The following is a 9,232-nucleotide window of genomic DNA, read 5'->3' on the forward strand; positions in this document are numbered from 1 at the left end:
TGTTGGATTTTTATATCATTCAAATAAACAACTATCTTTTGCAATAGATATTGTCTGTTTTCACAACTTTAAAACATATTTATATGATTAATATATAAAAGTTGATGCTTATATATAACTTTATAAACTTTTTCCTTCCAACCTGAGATATCACAATCCTTATCATTTTGATATTCTCAATTCAGGTTGGTGTTACTACAAAATAAATAAAGAAATGACAGCATGTAACTCAGATTAAAATTCATTTAATTTATACATTGTTGAGTACTCTCAAACGATAGTGCATTAATATAATGAATACGGAAAGTTATTTACCACGTATTAGAGCTATCTGACTACAATTTATCTGAAGCTGATGTCCTGCTGCAGTATATGTAGAGTTAGGTCCATTCCAGCCCTACATTAATCTATGTTCTTATGAATATGATCGATCTTGATCAAGTTTCAGGTTTTCATACGATTAAACGATTATTATCACAGCCCAAATGTCATGTTCTTCTGAAACTGAACGTGATATATACTGTAGCTTTACATAAAATGTAAAGGGCTGTTATTAATATTTGGCATCCAACATCGGATGAACTCAGTTGATAATGATACAGAGAATTTATTATTGGCGAAGGCGATAAGTAGGAATAGCCACTAGATGCTTGGCTCTTGGTATTGCGAGGCCAAACTCCTCAGTCATGTCCAACTCACTAGGCAACATCCCATCTGGAAGTTCCCAATCAAAGCAATGCACAAGTTGTGCCACCACGAATCGAACCACAGTGATGCCTAATTGCATCCCAGGGCACCCTCTTCTACCGGACCCAAATGGGATATACTGGAAGTGCTTTCCCCGAAAATCTATATCGCCTTCGATAAATCTCTCAGGGAGGAACTCGTCTGTATTAGTCCATGAATCAGGGTCCCGCCCTATCGCCCATGCATTCACTATGATGCGGGACTTTTGGGGTATGTGGAAGCCGTTGACTGTGCAGTCTTCCATGGACTCATGAGGGACCAACAATGGCCCCGCTGGGTAGAGCCTCAAGGTCTCCTTCACAACCATGTTCAAGTACTCCAAGCTCTCCAAGTCTGATTCATCCACCATCCTCTCCATGCCCACCACTTTTTCCAACTCACTTTGGACTTTCTTCATTACTCGGGGATGCCTGATGAGCTCTGCAACTGCCCAATCGATGGAGGATGATGTAGTCTCCATGGAGCCTGCCAGCATATTCCTGTTATTACATGGGAATTAAGTTTTCTGCAGCTTCATGTTTAAAACAATCGTAATTTAATGTAAACATGCTTACGAAAGATATGGCTTTGATGCTAGCCCGTTCGATATTGTATCCAGTTCCTTCAGATCCCATTAAGCCCAGCATCACATCGACCAAGTCCTTTGTCTGTCCTTCCTCCTTAGGATTGTGAATATGCTCATCAATGATCTTCTCAAAGAAGTCATCAAACACCTTACCCGTTGCCTTTGTCCGCCGTGTCAGACCCTGAAGGTCAAGCCCCAGAAGGCAAGGAATGTAATCACCAATATTAGGAGTAGCAACCAACTGCATTACCTCTTGAAACATAGCCTTGAATCCCCTTTCATCAAGATCCTTGTCCATGTACTTCTTCCCAAATACCATCCTACAACTCATGTCTGCACTCAGCAACGCAACCTTGGCACTGACATCAACTGCAGCACCAGCTCGCGCAGCTTCCTCAAAAGACTTGATCAACAGGTCAACCTCTTCCCTCTTCTCATAGGCTTGAAGGAGTTAATCTTATGGCTGTTGAGCAACTCCAAGGTGCACAGCTTGCGCATGCTGCGCCAATAAGGGCCATACTCCGAAAACGATATGCCCTTTCCATCATATAAAATGTGCCTTGAACACTCATGGGGTGGCCTATTAGCGAAAACAAGGTCATGTGCCTTCAGGAACTGCTCGGCAGCCTGAAGGGAAGAAACAACAAATGGCGGGCACAAAGCCTAACCGCATGTGCATTATGGGGCCATACTTTTTGGCTAGAGCTTGAAGAGCTCGGTGAGGCAAGCTCCCTATGTTGAGATATGGACTCACATATTTGACAATGATACATGACTAAGCTATTCACTTATTGATATTTATTTTGTATCAGTTTTTCAAGAGTATGGGCCACCTATGTGTAGAGCCCAACGCTTTCACGGGCCTTAGATGATGGGCCTAAGACTCGTGAGGCCCAAAAGCCCAATGGGTATGGTCCCTAAGGCAGGAGGGTATAAAAGGTCAAGGGTCTGTTCATTTTGGTAACAATCACATTAGTTTTGGAATTAGAATAGACCTGTTTCTCTTCGGCTCCCATCGTCTGAGAGAATTCAGAAAGAGGTGGTGCCCTCCACAGCCTTAGAAGATCCATACTGTATTCATCGTCGGAAAACAATGGACTCAGGTATGTTCTCAGACAACATTGGAAGGCATAATTTGAATGCTTAGTTTTACATATATATCCTGTTTTGTGTTTTGGGTGATAATGGAAATCAAGAATATTAACAATTGGTATCAGAGCCTCCCATTTTCACTAAAACACTCTTTAAAACACAAACATCAGACCCAAAGCAAAAGACGTTTTTTTTTAGGCGTTGTTTCAGGCAGTGGGAATAGCGCTGGGGCGCTACAACGCGTCATTAGGAATCAGAATAGCGCCATTCCGGCGCTGTTCATTTTGCCGGCGTTCTTTGCGTCGTTTTGATGCCGTTGAGACGCTGCTGCTGGCGTTGTCAGCCCGACGTTGCCACGATGCCGGCTGAAGGAGGATTGAGACGCCGGTTTGGCGTCATTCTCCAGTCAAGAACGCCGTTCAGGCGATAGAAAATGATTGTGATGTTGTTCCAAATGCCGTCCAAGAGCCAATGAGGAGCGCCAAAATTAGGGCGCTGTTGTAGGCTTCTCAGTAACGTCGTTACGACATTTTTCCGCTGATGGCGCCACTGATGACGCCGCTGCCGGCATCCCATAGTAAAATGCCTTTTTTGGTGGCACTGAAGCGCCATTTTCAGGCGCGATTGGAGGGGCTGATGGCGTCCGTTTTAGGCGCCATTAAGGCGTCCGTTTCAGACGCCATTAAGGCGTCTGTTACAGGCACCATTCAGGCACAGTCCCACGCGACATTCAAACGTCGTCCAGGTGTAGTCTGATGGCATTTCGCCACCGGCGGCAAGCCGCCGGCGTCGTTCGTAGATGGCTCCGATGCCGCTGTCAGTTTGATGCAATAATAATCACTTTTACAGTGTTTGAAATTCCATGTTTAAAAAAAAAAAAAAAAATTATATGTATATGCTTTTAAAATTATGCCATAATGAAGATGGAATACTTTGAGAGAGTCTATATTCCTCTATTTTTTTTTTTTTTTTTTTTTGTGCGTTGGGAAATTTATATGTATGTGCTGCATGTGAAATAATTAGATATCATTCAATGTTTTATGAATCATGCATAAAATGGGTTTGTGCATAATTTTTTATTGAATTATTGCTTGCTATATTTATGTTTAATATTTTAAAATAAATGAATTATGTATATTTGTTGCCAAAGTAACTTGTATTACGTAATTTTATTTATTTTGAAATGTGTAAGCATGTTATTATTGTATAAAATAATCAACCCAAATGAGGATTATTTTTTATATAATAATAAATAAAGTAATCATGAATATATGACATATAAGGTTTATCTTACATTCGATATGTTAGTCCAAAGACAAACATATTATTTTTGGTTTTATTGTCAATATTTATGGATTAATATTGAACAAAATGCTATTTACAAATTGATATTTTTGTCCAAAGACTAAATATTGATGTTTGTGCTAGGTATCTTGTTATATGTCCACATGCATATATATGTTAAATTTTTATTTATTCATGTATGTGTGATGCTTATATGACTGATTGTGAGTTTCATTGTTATTTCAGCATCTTCTATATCTGCAAATGTCAATAACATTCCTGTGCTTAATGGTACAAAGTTCAAGAAATGGAAGGAGCACGTTATAATTGTGCTCGGGTGCATGGATTTAGACTATGCATTAAGAGTGGATCGCCCTTCAGATCTTACTAGTGCCAGCACTGCTGAGCAAAGGTCTGCTATGGAAAAATGGGAGCGATCCAATCGCATGAGTCTAATGATTATGAAGCACTCAATTCCAGAAGCTATAAGGGGTGCAATACCTGAGGAAACCCAAGCCAAGGCATTCTTGGACCAGATAGCAAACCGATTCGCTGCAAACGAAAAGGTTGAGACAAGCACTATTCTTAGTAAGCTTGTCTCTATGCGGTATAAAGGGAAAGAGAATATAAGGGAGTACATTATGGAAATGTCTAATCTTGTGACTAGACTCAAGGCACTAAAGTTAGAGTTGTCGGAAGACATACTCGTGCACTTGGTCTTGATCTATCTGCCTACACAATTCAGTCCATTCAAAATCAGTTACAATACTCAAAAGGAGAAATGGACTTTGAATGAGCTTATTGCTCAATGTGTACAAGAGGAAGAGAGATTGAAACAAGAGAAGATAGAAAGTGCTCACTTGGCTTCCACATCTCACGGATTTGGTGCCAATAAGAAAAGAAAGAGGGACAATAAAGGAAAACAAATTGTAGTTTCTGAGACATCAAAGCAGAAGGTGCAGAAGAAACAAGATAAGGAAATCACTTGTTTCTTTTGCAAAAAGGCTGGTCATATGAAGAAGACATGTACCAAATACGCTGCTTGGCGTGAAAAGAAAGGTACACTTCTCAACTTTGTTTGTTCAGAAATTAATTTAGTTGTAGTGCCTACTGACACTTGGTGGATAGATACGGGTGCAACTACTCACATAAGTGTCACTATGCAGGGTTGCCTAAGGAGCCGAATGCCAACTGATGGTGAAAGATACATCTATGTGGGAAATGACAACAAGGTTGCAGTCAAGGCTATTGGTCTTTTCAGATTACAGTTAGACTCTGGATGTACTTTGGATTTGGAAGAGACTTTTGTAGTACCGTCATTTAGACGGAATTTAATTTCTATTTCATGTTTGGACAAATTTGGATATTGTTGTTCATTTGGAAATGGAATGGTTAGTCTTTATCTACATTCAAAGGTTATTGGTACAGGTAGTCTAACAGACAAATTATACAAATTAAACATAAAGGCCACTAATGGAAATGAAACCTTGCATTCAAGTAATTACGGCATTAAGCGAAAATTAATAAAAGAGAATTCATCAATGTTATGGCACAGGCGTTTGGGTCACATCTCAAATCAACGGATTCAAAGGCTTGTGTCAGAAGAATTCTTGATCCACTTGATTTCTCAGACTTTCAAGTCTGTATAGAGTGCATTAAAGGTAAACAAACAAATATGAGGAAAAAAGATGCCAATAGGTGTAGTGACGTCTTGGAATTGATACATACGGACATTTGTGGTCCATTCCCTACAGCTTCTTGGAATGGACAACAATATTTTATCACTTTCATTGACGATTACTCGCGTTATGGCTATCTTTATTTGATTCATGAGAAATCTCAGTCATTGGATGTGTTCAAGAATTTCAAAGCTGAAGTTGAGAACCAACTAAGCAAGAAAATAAAGGCCATCAGATCTGACCGTGGAGGTGAATACTATGGTAGATATGACGGATCAGGTGAACAACGTCCAGGGCCATTCGCCAAATATTTGATGGAGTGTGGTATCGTTCCTCAATACACCATGCCAGGGACTCCAAGCCAAAATGGTGTAGCAGAGAGGCGAAACCGTACTCTTAAGGATATGGTAAGAAGTATGATTAGTCATTCTACCTTACCAGAATCACTTTGGGGCGAAGCTATCAAAACTGCAGTTTACATTTTGAATAGAGTACCAAGCAAAGCAGTAGCCAAAACCCCATATGAGTTATGGATTAGCAAGAAACCTAGTATTAGACACTTGCATGTTTGGGGTTGTCCAGCTGAAGCTAGGCCTTACAAGCCAAATGAAAAGAAATTGGACTCCAGAACAGTGAGCTGCTACTTTGTAGGGTATTCTGAAAGGTCGAGAGGTTTCAAATTTTATGACCCCTCATCTAGATCCTTCTTTGAAACGGGCAATGCTAAGTTCATTGAGGATGTTGAGTTAAGTGGGAGAGAACCATTAAGAAAGGTGGTCTTTGAAGAGGAATCTGTTAGTATTCCTACGACTGGACATGGTCATATTATGTTTGATGACACTATTCAGAATGTACAGTCGATAACAGAAATTCAAGACACACCTGAAATTCCTCCTGCTCAAGTTATGGAACCGATTCAAGTTCATCAAGAGGTAACTCAACAACCTCAAGAACCTCAAGTACAAGTGCCACTGAGGAGATCCACTAGAGAAAGGAGAAGCACAATTTCAGATGATTATGTTGTATATCTCCAAGAACATGAGTTTGACATGGGTCTGAAAGACGATCCAATTTCAGTTAGTCAAGTCAAACAAAGTTCTAACTCTGAAAAGTGGATAGAAGCCATGAAGGAAGAGATGAAATCAATGAAAGACAATGGTATTTGGGACCTAGTAGAGTTGCCTGAAGGTGTAAAACCGATTGGTTGTAAATGGATTTTTAAGACCAAACGGGATTCAAAAGGCAATATTGTTAGGTATAAGGCACGCCTAGTCGCAAAAGGTTTCACTCAAAAGGAAGGCATTGATTATAAGGAGACTTTTTCACCGGTTTCGTCAAAGGACTCCTTTAGAATCATCATGGCACTTGTAGTTCATTATGATTTAGAGCTACATCAAATGGACGTTAAAACTGCGTTTCTTAATGGTAACATTGATGAAACAATATACATGGTGCAACCAGAGAACTTTGAGTCTACTAATTCAAAGCAACTTGTATGCAGATTAAAAAGGTCCATATATGGTTTAAAGCAAGCATCCCGACAATGGTACCGAAAGTTTGATCAGGTGATTACTTCATTTGGTTTTAAGGAGAACACCGTTGATCAATGCATATACCTCAAGTTCAGTGGGAGCAAATTCATCATCTTGGTGCTATATGTTGATGATATTCTACTTGCAAGTAGTGATGTGGGACTTTTGCATGAAACCAAGCGATTTCTATCTAGTAAATTTGATATGAAAGATCTTGGGTGATGCATCTTTTGTGCTGGGTATACAGATCTATAGGGATCGTCCAAGAGGTATACTTGGGTTATCACAAAAGGCCTACATTGATAAAGTGTTGAGTAGATTTGGCATGAACAATTGTGCACCAGGAGACACGCCTGTAGCAAAAGGCGATAAATTTAGTTTGCTCCAATGTCCGAAAAATGAACTTGAGAAGAAGGATATGGAGAGGTTTCCCTATGCCTCGGCAATAGGAAGTCTCATGTATGCACAAGTTTGTACACGTCCGGATATTGCGTACATTGTTGGAATGTTAGGCAGATATTTGAGTAACCCAGGTATGGATCACTAGAAAAAGGCAAAACGGGTTATGCGGTATTTACAAAGAACTAAAGACTATATGCTCACATACCGTAGATCTAGTCATTTGGAGATCATGGGATATTCGGACTCCGATTTCGCAGGATGTCTTGACAGTAGGAGATCCACTTCAGGATACGTCTTCATGTTGGCTGGAGGAGCAGTTTCATGGAAAAGTGTTAAACAAACACTTATTGCTTCTTCCACCATGGAGGCAGAATTCATAGCTTGCTACGAGGCATCAAACCATGGGATATGGTTGCGGAATTTTATCACTCAATTGCGAATTATTGATGGGATTGAGAAACCATTGAGAATCAATTGTGATAATAAGGCTGCAGAATTGTATTCTAAGAACAACCGAAGTTCATCAAAGTCCAAACACATTGACATCAAGTTCTTGGTTGTGAAAGAAAGAGTTCAGAGTCTTCAAGTATCTATTGAACACATAAGCACAAACTCCATGATTGCGGATCCGCTCACTAAGGGTTTGCCACCCAGAGTATATCATGAGCATGTCACACATATGGGTGTTGTACACATTGATGATGTGCCAATATAGTGAGAGTTTGTATTTAGATTTTGTGTTTGTTTTCTTGATGTGATATCATGTTATGTTATCTATACAGACTTTGGTTTTTAAAGACTATTGTATTGAATACTCTGAATTGAAATGATGACTTTCAGAAGCAGTTTAGCATCAAGTGTTGAAAGTGGAATTTGACTAATTTTAGTCATAAAGTGGGACCAATTGGAAATAGACATATTGAAGAACACATTCCATGTAATTTCCATGCTACACATCCATACTGGATCCATGTTGCTAATTTTGTTAATGTTGTGATCATTGATGGGTCTAGTTATAATTAAGATTAACGAAGGCCTCTTTGATCTTGTGTTAGCATAACTAGTAGACCGGATTGTTTAAGGATATTAAGTTAGAATAGCAAGATGAGCTCAATAAAGTACTATCATGAATATTGTTTTGTACTATATGTGGTCCAAGTGGGAGATTGTTGAGATATGGATTCACATATTTGACAATGATACATGACTAAGCTATTCACTTATTGATATTTATTTTGTATCAATTTTTCAAGAGTATGGGCCACCTATGTGTAGAGCTCAACGCTTTCACGGGCCTTAGATGATGGGCCTAAGACTCGTGAGGCCCAAAAGCCCAATGGGTATGGTCCCTAAGGCAGGAGGGTATAAAAGGTCAAGGGTCTGTTCATTTTGGTAACAATCACATCAGTTTTGGAATTAGAACAGACTCGTTTCTCTTCGGCTCCCATCGTCTGAGAGAATTCAGAAAGAGGTGGTGCCCTCCACAACCTTAGAAGATTCATACTGTATTCATCGCCGGAAAACAATGGACTCAGGTATGTTCTCAGACAACATTGGAAGGCATAATTTGAATGCTTAGTTTTACATATATATCCTGTTTTGTGTTTTGGGTGATAATGGAAATCAAGAATATTAACACCCTAACGTATGCATGTTTCCTAAAATTGGGATCCCTCTAGGGCCAGGAGGCAGCCTCTTATGCTTGTATTTCACTATGTTTATGAGGAAAATAATTGCAGTTAGGGCAAGTGCAGTCCATGTCCAAACGGCCATGGTGGCTGGTTAATTTTCAGTATTCAGGACTAGGGTTTTGAAGTTCTTGGGTGGTTTCAGAGATATGGTGGAGCTATATATAGAAGAGAAAAAGGAAAGCTCTCCCTGGGATTAGGGTTGTGAAGAGGATAAGGTGCGGTTGAATATACTTAACGTGT

General features: G+C 39.6%; 1 pseudogene; it reads right to left on the bottom strand.

Moving 5' to 3' along the window:
- Window positions 1-336: 336 nt before the first annotated feature.
- On the bottom strand, window positions 337-9,232 carry LOC117919006 (annotated as a pseudogene).

This window comes from Vitis riparia, chromosome 7, assembly GCF_004353265.1.
Source record: "Vitis riparia cultivar Riparia Gloire de Montpellier isolate 1030 chromosome 7, EGFV_Vit.rip_1.0, whole genome shotgun sequence".
Classification (NCBI taxonomy): domain Eukaryota; kingdom Viridiplantae; phylum Streptophyta; class Magnoliopsida; order Vitales; family Vitaceae; genus Vitis; species Vitis riparia.